Raw genomic sequence first — 12,153 nt, 5'->3', positions numbered from 1 at the left:
TGGCCTTTATCTTTTTAAAGACCATGTAAAAATTATTGGGGGTGGGGGTGGGGAATGGCTTTCCTGGTAATTTTAAGCATGTGTGTGTTATCCATTCTGAATAGTTTGGTGGAATGATACTGTCCATGTATTATTTAAGGCCACAGAAGTAGAGATTATAAGATGTTAAGAGCTGTGAAGGCAGAGTGAGCGAGATGATGCTCATTATCCAATAAGCCTAGATCATTTAGGTCTATACTGAGGGAAATGGTGTTCCTTCACCCATTTGGACTTCTACTCCAGACAGGTCTCTTTGAGAAGCACAAGATCTGGTACACTTTATCCATGCCTTTTGAGCACACTAGGTAGCTGTAAATCTTGTGATGCCAACAGTCTTAGGAAACCTTTTTGTCCATGTACTACTACCTGTGATAACAAGATGCAAGCACTTGCCCCCTCATTCCACAGCGGGGTTCCCTGTGTCAGGAACCTCCGCCAATCCCCGAGCATGCAAATTCTTTTCTACACAGCACAAAGGAATCACACATTATTTGTTGTTGGTTGTTGAACTTAATCCGTTCCAGGAGTCTTTTTCCTCTTTTATGCACATTCAATTGACCACATGCCCCAAGCTTTTCCTTCCCACAACGATTCACAAGCTGTTCCACACAATGGATTGTACTACACAGTTTGTAAGGGACAGAGACACTGGACTCAGCTACACTCAGTCAATTATATCGTTATAACTGCGTTATAAACATGTGGCACCAGATGTAGAGCAGCCAAAATCTCCTATGGGATTTTACATTATGAGCTCTGTAACATTTTTAAAAAATGTGTCCAGTTCCAGGCACTTTATCTTGAGGTGTTCCGCCATACTTTTTTCTTTTAAGCACCCTCTGGCACATGAAACAATGCATGCCATAAAGACTAAGGCTAGCTTGTGGAAGCCTCCTTAAACACAGAGGTTCCCTTGCGAGGTCTGTGCATTAGTGGTTTTTAAAAAATTCAGTATGCCTTAGCAGTTCTTTCCCTCTGTTCTGTAACTTGTGGCAGGAGGGAATCAAATTAGGTCTCAGGGATAGGTCACTTCTCACAAGGCTAATAATCAAAAGTAGCTTGGAGACTAATACCAAGGTGGCATACATGTCCCCCCATTTAATCCCCACGACAACCCTGTGAGGTAGGTTAGGCCAAGAAGCAGTGACTGGGCAAGGGTCACCCAGTGAGCTTTGTGGGGATTTGATCCCTGGTCTCCCAGGTCCTAGTCCAACACTAACCACTGCACCACACTGCATATATACCAGGTGCTACATGTGCAGTTACTTCCTTAATGGCAACATTTGTTTTGTAACTTGCGCATTTTAATCCCATCATGTTAAATAATGAGAGGCTGATGCATCCAATCAAATAAAAAACAAACAAACTTTATTTACAAGAAAAATCTGTACACTGTGCATACATAAAAATATATAAAAACAAAATAGAAAATACAAAAGTGTTAAAATGTATACAAACACTGTTTTTAAAAATGCGACTCCTGGAAAATCTCAAGCTTTCGTTTCTTGAAGAGTGCACATTCACTTAAAAAATTATCATACAAAATAATTCTCAAGGCTATTTAAAAAGTACACAGTCTTCTATTTGAGTAGCTCGGCAACTACAGCTTTAGAAAATGAGATGATATGTGTGAATATAAGGCATGTACACAGCTGGCCATTTAACAACAAAGGCTCAAATTATGTTGCCATGTTACAGAGTGGAAACCTGCGATATAAAAAATGCATTTTATTTTTTATTTAATTTATTCAATTCATACACCGCCTTTCATCACAAAAATCTCAGGGCGGTTATTTAAATAAACCTTCAATAGACATGGGGTACTTATATAAACAGTTAATCCAGATGTTCTCTTTGCACAGAAAGCTGCAGTTTTGTGGATGCAAATATCTCTATATGAGATTTTAAAATTTGTTGAAATGCGCCTGTAATTTCACGACATTTTCAGTATTTTATCTTCAAATTGTAAAGTATCAAGAAGGGAGGGAAAGAAGTTGGTTATTTTTTTAAAATAAATAAATATATAAATACAATCATAATCATTTATTTTTATATCCCATCCTTCCTTCCATAGGAGCACTTGATCTTTACTCCAGTTTTGCATGCCATGTAAGCAGCTGAACTTTCAAAAAATTTAAGAAAATGTGGAAAGCCCAGTCATAACCTTGTTGTCTCTCTTCAATTTCAGCACATGTAAAACTACCCTGGTATGGTTTGTGTGAGAGAAAGAAAGAAAGAAAGAAAGGGAACTTTTAAAGAAAATTTTGGATTGCAATCTCTCCAAGACAAGGCACTCTGAAATTAAGTCAGAGTTCAATTTAGGGATAGAAAAGCCTTGTTAAACAAAATCAAAAGAACAACTCCTAGCTAGATTTTTTTCCAAGTACAGTCAAACCTCGGTTTAAGTACGCTTCGGTTTGAGTACTTTCAGTTTAAGTACTCTGTGGACCCGTCTGGAACGGATTAATCCACTTTCCATTACTTTCCATTACAATGGGAAAGTTCGCTTCAGATTAAGTACGCTTCAGGTTAAGTACGGACTTCCAGAACCAATTACACTCATACTTTGGGTTAAGTACGCTTCAGGTTAAGTACAGACTTCCGGAACAAATTGTGTACTTAAGCCGAGGTACCACTGTACTAAGAATCATTTAGTGCCCCAAACAATATTTCCCCAAACCTCCATTTATATTTAATGATCCACTTTAGAAAGGGTGATTTTTAACAAGTGTGGAGCATTTTGCAGCTTTCATTACTAACACTTCAAATATTTTTGCATGATGAGCGTAACACCCATAAATGTTTTGTCTGACTTACTTAGGGATGAGAGCTCACACCGCCACAGGGCCTACTCGATGGCAATAGGGTGTCACAATTTAAGTATTTTGTCTGGGGTGGGGGGGTGGGCAGAGCTGTTCTCTCCATGCAAGTGAAAAGGTATCCTTTTCTATGAAGGCTTGAACATTTTAGAACCTTAGCTGGACCAACTTGCTTTGCCTCCTTTCAGTCCTTCATCTGCAGAAGGAATTAAGCCTAGAAACATGATGAGCAAAAACTGCAATCCTTATTTCACTTATCTTCCCCAGTCAGTGATCTATCCCCTGGTTTACATTTGCCAGTTCTGTATGGTCAAAATCTCCAGGAAATTCTGTAACTGAATCAAGGTTGGAGTGTGGCAGAGAAAAGGGTATATAATAGGCCAGGGGTGGCCAACTCCCAAGAGACTGCTATCTACTCACAGAGTTAAAAAACTGGCAGTGATCTACCCCCGTTTTTGGAGTTCAGGTCAAAGTTGTTGAGCTTTTTTTTTTTTTTTTAGGAAGGAGGAAGGCCCATTTTTGGGGGGTTTGGGTCAAAGTTGTTGAGTTTCTTCAGGGAGCAGGTAAAATGTTGAGCTTTCTTTTTTTAGGGGAGCCACAGTTGTTCAGCTTCTTTGGGGGGAGCCAATGATCTACCAGTGATCTACCGCAGGCGTCCAGTGATCTTACCGGTAGATCACAATCTACCTGTTGGACATGCCTGTAGTAGGCCATGCTGGCATTCTCCTTGCCCCTAACATTAAACAGAAAGGTAGTAAAGGCTGTAATTCTTTACTGTAACTCCCAGCATCCCTGACCATTGGCCATCTTGGCTAGAACAGCAAAATCTGAAGGGCTACAGGTTCTCCACCTTGACTTTGAACGTTTGCTTGCCGAGGAATACATTGGATTAAATTCAGTGGGTCTTACTTTTGAGCAGAAATGCATGGGACTGTGCTATGAAGGATGCAACTTCTGGGCAAAATAAATAGATAAAGCAGTTAGGCATGTCTTCTGGAGCACATGGTTAATTATGAGAGGAAGAGAGAGCAGGGCTGAACATACAAAGAGAAGACTTGCATAGCTCATGCATTTAAATTATGTCTTTGTGTGGGAATAGGGTCATTGTGGCTTTACCAGGCATCCCCAAACTGCGGCCCTCCAGATGTTTTGGCCTACAACTCCCATGATCCCTAGCTAACAGGACCAGTGGTCGGAGAAGATGGGAACTGTAGACCAAAACATCTGGAGGGTCGAAGTTTGGGGGTGCCTGGGCTATACCCTAACCAGGCCTACTCAGAAGTAAGTCCTAGTGAATTCAATGGGGCTTACTCCAAGATAAGTGGGGTTAGGATTGCAATTTACGCAATTCAATGGAAACTAGGCACTTCCCATCTCCCAACTAGCTGTGCAATTGCCACAAGGCTAATTGACAGAACTATCCTATATCTACTTGAAGATAAGCCTCGCTAAGTTTAATGGGGCTCACTCCCTGGAGCCATGCTAGGGTTGCACTCTTACATGCATCTGCAGGGAGCAAGATCCATTTGAACACAGTGGAACTTACCTTTGAGCAAAAGAATATGTGCTTTAAAAGAATGGCCTGCAAAATAATCTGGATTCTGTGCAGAGAAAAGCTGGATACTGTGATTTGTGTGCCAGCTAATTCAACAAGTGTGCATGATTTTCTTAATTTCCATATTTTTAATCTGTTTCTGCAAGGAAGAAAACTGGGTACTTGAAGCCTTGCCCTAGGCTCCTATCATTCTTTTTTAAAAAGCACTGCCTCTTGACTTCTCTGAGTTTGGAGGAGGCAATGCTCAACACTGTCGGGATATTTTTGCCAGCCACACAGGCTACAAAGCACCTCTTTTTTAAAAAAATAATAATGATAAAAGTCACTGGAAGCTGGATTTCGTGCCCAGTGCCACATTCAGTGCTTTTGAACTCAACACTAGTAACGCTGGTAGCAAGCGGAGGGGGGAAAAACTGAGAAGGTGCAGCAAGCATCTGGCCATGCCTCCAAGTCACACATGACAACAGAAGAAACAAGAAGAGATGAACGTTTTGTTTCTGCTAGCAAAACAAAGATTGGCTCAACAGTTTATAGATCAATTTCCCTGTAACAAACACAAGAACACCTCGAAGTGACCCTCTGAAGGTGTTATGCATAAAAAATTAAGAGAGCACCACGTTAAAAAGTTCACAGTGGAAAGTGTAGATCATGACAGATAATAGTAACAGAAAAACAAGTATGCTTTACCCAAGGTGTTGAGTGCAACTTTTCAACTGTACAACCATCAGTGCAGAGAAAGTGTGAAGCTTTCAACATATTTATGCCAATCAAAACTAACTTCTCCCAGCAACTCTTGCTTTTTTTTAAAAAAAAACTGGTAAAAAGAAGAAGCAAAGGCTTAAACAGACTTCATACTTTTTTAAAGTGAGATTTCTCACTGACTTCAAGTAGGAGTTGAAGACATTTACTGAACATTTATAATTCTGATATAGATTAAAAATGCACTGTTTTATATATATATATCTATATATATATAATAAGGTGGCCTAAAAACATACAAAATTCTATTTAACATCTAATACACATTCATTTACTGTCTTAAACTGAAGAACAGTCTGAACTTTCAATCGGCTATCACTTGCTAATGCTTTCTTTCACTTGCAACTTTTAAAAAACAAAACCGGAAGTTCCCCTCCTGTTTCTTCCTCTCCCCCCTCCCATCTCCCTTCAGCGTTGAAGTAAAATGCATTATTCTTCATCTGTGGAATTTTGCAAAGCGAACACTTATCAGAAGATGAACCGATAATAATAGTATTTTTTAAAAAAAGTTTCCAATTCGAACCCTGTGAAGTCAGTGGAATAATCAACTACCGTTTCGATTGCGAAGGTGGTTGGGTTAGGAGAACTTAAATGGCGAGAGGGAAAACCAGACTTTGTTGGAAGGTTGACCCGGGATCTCTGGTGGCATCCCTGGGTTTGTACTAGACCTCAGTTTGGAGACAAGCAGTGCTTCTAGGTTTACCACATGGCCACCACTAATTTAAGGTTCTTGAAGGAATGCCCAGGCAGTTGAACCCTTAGATAAAACTTTATTAAAATGGCACTATTCAGAAAATGGCAATGCTCATCAACTCTGGGTGGGGCCCAGCCCCCTCCGATATTTTATGGGGTGTGGTGAAGGGACCTCGCCCCCTAGGAATTGACTCCTATGATCCAGTATTTGGTGTGTCGCCGTGTTAGCAATAATGAGATTAGCTCCCACTGAAACAAATGGGACGTTAAGTTAAGCCATGGTTAAATTATGCTGAACCCAACACAATTATTTGTTTGAATTGAATTATGCCTCGGGCAGGTGGTTATCGTTAAGAATACAGCAGAAACATATGCATACAAGCACAGGTGCAAATTCTCTCTCAGCCCAGCTGGGTAAAAATAAATAAATGATGAGCCTAAACAATGAGATATGTGCACTATATTTTCCTTTACTAGGATACTTTTCTGATTGAGCAAACACAACAGGGATGGAGAACATGTGGATCTCTAGATGTTGTTGGACTGTAGCGTCCATCAGCCCCACCCAACATGACCAACAGTCAGGAAGGAAGGAAGCTGTACTCCCAACACCTGGAGGGCTATCCTTGCACGACAACAAGGTGAAAGATTATAGAACGCCTCTGTTGGGGCTCAGCAGTCTTTTGCAAGAGAAAGGGGAGTTTGCATTTGACAGGGCCTGAAGGGGGCAACCTGATCCAGCCTCCTCTGAATTAAATTATGGCACTCATTACCACTTTTTTTTTAATCGTGGGGGGGGGGGGGAGAGAAATATGTGGAAGATGAACACCAGCTTCGGAAACAAGATTAGACAGGCAGATAAGTAGTGACAAACAGGCAGGTTGACACAGCAGCCCAATGGATGCTCTCTGTTTGGAGATAGGATGTTGCCAATGTCAAGAGGCTGGGGACAAGCGACAGAGGAAGCCCATTGCCTTTATGCCTTTCTTGTGAACCTCCGCAGAGGCATCTAGTTGATGGAACCAGAGTGCAAGATGAGTTGGGCCTTCAGCTTGATCCAGCTACATTGTCTTTACAGTCTTAAGACCCAGAAGTATTATTATTATTATTATGATTTATACCCCGCCCACCTGGCTGGGTTTTCCCCGCCACTCTGGGCGGCTTCCAACAAATACCAAAATACATTAAAATATCACAGATTAAAAAACTTCCCTAAAGTTTCTTGCTTCCTACTGCTAGAAACTTCGGGATGTGGGGTGAAAGGGAATGTTGCAAGTGCCGAAGCATTGCTTGAATATTTCTGGGCCAGAATTTTGACTCGCTGCTCTAACAACGAGGACCTACGGGGTTTGGCACCTCACTGCCACACTGCATCTTTGGCTCACAAGGCAACCTGATCAATTCCCTCTTCTCTTCTTACTACTTTCTGACAACCCCAAAGCTCCTCTCTTCTGTTCACTCGCTTCCCCTGACCTTGCTTGCCAATAAATACTACAGTGGCAGTGAACATTCGGAAGACTACAAGTCACCCCAACCTTTCTTCCTGACACTTTCCCCTGATTAGCGCTGCAACTGGGCTATGGGGCAGCGAAAGAAAACTAAAATGGAAAAGGCTGCTGAAGATCTCCAGTCTAACATCCTGTCAGGGACTGGGCAGAGGAGGAAGAATAATTTCCCCATCCTGAACCTCCCAGGGAGGAAGAAGAGGAAGACAGTATAGATTTTCAACGAGGGGTTTGTGGGAGGTCACAGCTCAGGGGCAGATGAGGGGAAAAGCTGAGAAATAATGGGAGAGCTAGTTGACATGTCACTAGGAAGCATTCCAGACCCACCATCTCCCAGAACCCAGCGAGCCTTAAAAGTAGGAGAGCAAAGAGCTCGAAGACAGAGGGCACTTAGTGGCTCCCATAGAAGAGATGATGGCGATGATGAATGAGGAAGTGGAAGAGATTGGGGTGTGTGAAGATTCACTTGGGACAATGCCATTTTCCAAGAGGCTGGGTTTTATAGCCTCTCTCTGTAAAGTTTGGAATAAAAGAGGACTGTAAGAAACTTTCCCTTGTCTTTATACGTTCCTGGGCAACCACTGCCGGGAGCCACTGACAGCATCCTGACACATCCACACAGGTGGTAGAGGAAACAAAGAATTAGAAAGCAACTGCTTTCTAAAGATAAGCTGTGTTGCTTGCTTGTGGGTTGTGATTGTGACACAACAACCTACTCCCTTGAGGCATCACTAATTGTAGACTTTTCATCCTGACAGCAGTAGCTGTCATGAGGGTGTTTGGAGGGTGTTGTCAGGGGCATGATGAATGAGAATAAGCCTACAGGCCTGCATATATGAATGTGTGGCAATTCAGCCCCACATAAAAGGTCAGAAAATATATTTGTTCTAATATGGACACTGGTGCCAGCATGCTGCATGGAAACAAACTTCAATATGCTATTTTCTGAAACAGCCAGGTGGTGGTCTTCTCCTCAACCTTTCCTGTGCATGCTACCAATTTGTGTATTTGATCAAATATGTCTTAACACATGTTAAAATAGTCCAGCACAAGTGTTTTAAGGTTAGGGTTCCAAGCTCAGCCGCCAGAAGAGTTTAAATAAAACGAAAAGATGGTTCACTGTATTATATGAGGGAAGAGAGGAAAATCTTAAAAGATGCTGTGAAAAATATAGCCAAAGTTTGCTTTTATTTAATTGTAAGGACTGCTTCACTAGGTTAGGTTTAGTGTTTAATCTGCCTTGTCTAAAGGACTGCAATCGGGTACATGTGGTATAACTGCTTGATGATTTCTGGCGGAGGCCATATATCCTCACAGTATTTTACCTTCACCATAGTTTGGATCTCTCAAAAAGCAAGCGTTTTTTTAAAAACAAACAAACCCCAAAACCTATTTTTCAAAGCAATAATAAATACTCAGGCCTCAGAGGCAAGGACTTCCCCTAAGCCTGCTACTTAATTACAGTTTATAGACTCAAGACTAGATTGGTCTAGGATCTGGGTTTTTTCTTCTTCAAGTATTTCTTTGTTGTTTATTAGTACGACAGCAGCACCTTATTGCACTTTGTTCTAAAAATATCCTTTTCTTAGTGTTGTATGGGAATCAATCCCATCCAGGGCATTTCACTGACCTGAACCCTGGCAAAATCACTTTTCCTTTCCGGTACAGATCTTCCTGCAAGCCTCTGTTCATCCTCTGCACCAGCAGTTTCTCATAAAGCAGCGGGTGGTAGGCCCCCAAGGTACAAGCCGCGTCATAGTAGGGTTCATGGTAGTGGCAGAGATCGGTCTGCCGGACGGAGGGGATGTATTCGTACACGTGGACTTCGCTGCACATGGACATCATGATGAGAATCCCTGGAAACAGAGGGACGTTTATAAGTGTTTAAAAACGCCAGAATGCAAGTTCCCAAACTTTGGTTTCTTTTTAATTATCGCACATACAAAATCAAGTCAAGTTCTGTTTGCTAAATTGCTGATCATCTCTAGCATGTGGTGGTGCGGAATCAATATGTTTTCTTTGGACAAAAAGGGCTGTTGAGTGGGTTCTGCTTGCCACCTGGTGACCAAGCACAGGAAATGCATCCGTAGTATCAAGAAAGCAGTTCAGCCATTGCCATTGACCTCAGCCAAATTCCTGTTCCCTTTCTCATAGCTCCTCTGTTCTTGAGAGTTTTTCTGCTGCCCCTGTGAATTACTTCCAGCCTTCGTTTTTTCCCTCCTCCTTATGTTTTTTTAAAAAAATGGTGAAGGGGAGAGAGAGCTGTTGTTTCTCCTTTCGAGCTGCCTCTTTTCCTTGTCCCCCCTTTTTGCTACTGCTTTCCCTCCCTCCTGTCGTAGAGTTGGAAGGATCCCTGAGAGTCGCCTAGTCCGACCCCCTGCAATGCAGGAATCTCAGCTTGCGAATTAAGGAATACGTTTGGGCATTACTGTGCCAGGTGTGTCGATAGCCTTTCTTAGGGCTTCTGCCTCATTGGACGAAGGTACTCCCAGCCAGCCCTACTTACTCTTTGGTTGGACAAGCCCTGAGGTCCCAGCCCTACCAGTGTGGTGTAGTGGTTAAGAGCGGTAGACTCGTAATCTGGGGAACCGGGTTCGTGTCTCCACTCCTCCACATGCAGCTGCTGGGTGACCTTGGGCTAGTCACACTTCTCTGAAGTCTCTCAGCCCCACCCACCTCACAGAGTGTTTGTTGTGGGGGAGGAAGGAAAAAGGAGATTGTTAGCCGCTTTGAGACTCCTTAGGGTAGTGATAAAACAGGATATCAAATCCAAACTCTTCTTCTTCTTCTTCTACCACCCACCAGTTTCTGCTAAACTTCACAAGTTCCTCCAGGGTGCCAGATAAGCCCCCTCCCCTGCGGCCTTTAACCCCCAGTCTTCTCTTAAGACCCACATGTGAGGGGGACTCCAAGCTAAAGAAGTGGAAAGCAGCAGCCGTAGCTTTTCCTGAGGTTCAGGACCTGCCTCTCTTGCCTGCAACAGCTCCGTGGTCCTCTGGCATAGCACACAATGAGGCACGATAACCAAGCCTGTCAGTGGCAGTATGACATCCTGTCTTTTCCAGGGCCAATTTGCCCAAGATGAGGAGCAGCTCTCAGAGGGTGATTTGCACATTAGAGCCAATGCAGCAAAATGCTAACCAATGCTATCGTGTCTGGCTGTTATTATGTTTAACTTGGCCTTCCTTCCTATTACAGTCAAGGAGGCTCCATTCTCCTCAGTGGGGGTCAGCATTAGGCCTGGGCAATATATCGACAGGGTGGATAAAAATCAATGATTTTTTTAAAAAAATCAAAAAAATCGGATTTTTTTGATTTAAATCGGATTTTTTGATTTAAATCAGATTTTTTTGATTTAAATCGTTTTTTAAAAAATAAAATGCTTTTTGAGGAAAATATATTACCATCCAAAGGTTATTCCATCATGAAATAAAGATTAGATTTTTAATTATGTAGAATAAGGTTGTAGATGTTTAATTTTTGGGGTAAATAAATTCCATTAATCCATTCACAATGTCATGCTCTTCCAGAGGTTTTTGTAAGATTATTGGGCAGTTTCTCTGCCTGCAAGATATTATCACAGATGCTTGGTATACTTTTGCAGTTCTCAAAACTGAATTTGACTCAACAGAGATCACATGCCTCTTCTTTACAGCAAAAATGTTATAACATGAACAGAGTTGAGAAAAAGACCATAATCCTATTGTTCTACAAACCTACGAATACAGAATCAACCCCTTCAGTGCTAAATTTCAAGAAGTTCAGTGAATAGAATAGAAACAATATTTTTCTGATTGTTTGGAGTGGACAGTATTTAAGTTTTTCATGTGTAGGCTGGTCTGACAGGCTAAGTTTCTTAAAATATATATATATTGTTTTTGTTTAGCCAAATTACTTAACAAACATGGATGTTTGTTTAAGCAAATAACATATGCTGTAATAGAAAAAAATTCCTTCAGTAGCACCTTAAAGACCAACTAAGTTTTTATTTTGGTATGAGCTTTCGTGTGCATGCACACTTCGTCAGATACATGAAAGCTCATACCAAAATAAAAACTTAGTTGGTCTTTAAGGTGCTACTGAAGGAATTTTTATCTATTTTGCTTCGACTCAGACCAACACGGCTACCTACCTGTAACTATATGCTGTAATGTTATTGTTTCAGTTGAATAAATCTATTTAAATTGTTATTATTAAGGTAATGATTATTTTTCTCCTTCCTAAGTACAACAGAAAAGTTGTCCAAATACAGTATGAATGATTAACCTATTAAACTGGGGATAAAAAAACTAATATGAAAAGTTGTTATTCTAAAAATCTTCATCTACCAGCATATTAAAGTTGTACCAGCAAGAATTAGTCTTTATGTAGAAAACTATGATTTAAATCAAGCCTTACTGACTAGTGATTTAAATCGTGATTTAAATCAGTTTGATTTAAATCAAATCCACCCTGTATATCGATATACCGTATTGGCCCAAATATAAGCCACACCTTTTCCCCCAAATTCCGACCGTGAAAACTTAAAGTGCTGCTTATAGTCACGACCTTGCAAAAATCATCCAGCCAGGAGCATGGGGCAAACAGCGCCAGGAGTGCAATGAAGCGGTGCCCGTTCCCCACATGTAGTCCCCCATCCTCTCCCCCAAGGCCAGGAAGGGAGAAAGCCAGGAAGGGGCGGCATATTCAGGTATTGTCTTTTCCCCTTCCCCTCCATGACTTTTAAATGTGCAGCTTATATTCAGGTGTGGCTTATATTCGGGCCGATACGGTACATCACCCA

General features: G+C 41.5%; 1 protein-coding gene across 1 annotated transcript in view; it reads left to right on the top strand.

Moving 5' to 3' along the window:
* Positions 1 to 12,153, top strand: part of LOC118085558 (parapinopsin-like) — a 57,351-nt gene that overhangs the window by 39,645 nt on the left and 5,553 nt on the right. The window lies entirely within an intron of this gene.

The sequence above is a fragment of the Zootoca vivipara genome, chromosome 4, assembly GCF_963506605.1.
Source record: "Zootoca vivipara chromosome 4, rZooViv1.1, whole genome shotgun sequence".
Taxonomy (NCBI): domain Eukaryota; kingdom Metazoa; phylum Chordata; class Lepidosauria; order Squamata; family Lacertidae; genus Zootoca; species Zootoca vivipara.
The sequence above is the reverse complement of the archived record's forward strand: the minus strand, read 5'-3'. Positions and strand labels throughout refer to the sequence as shown.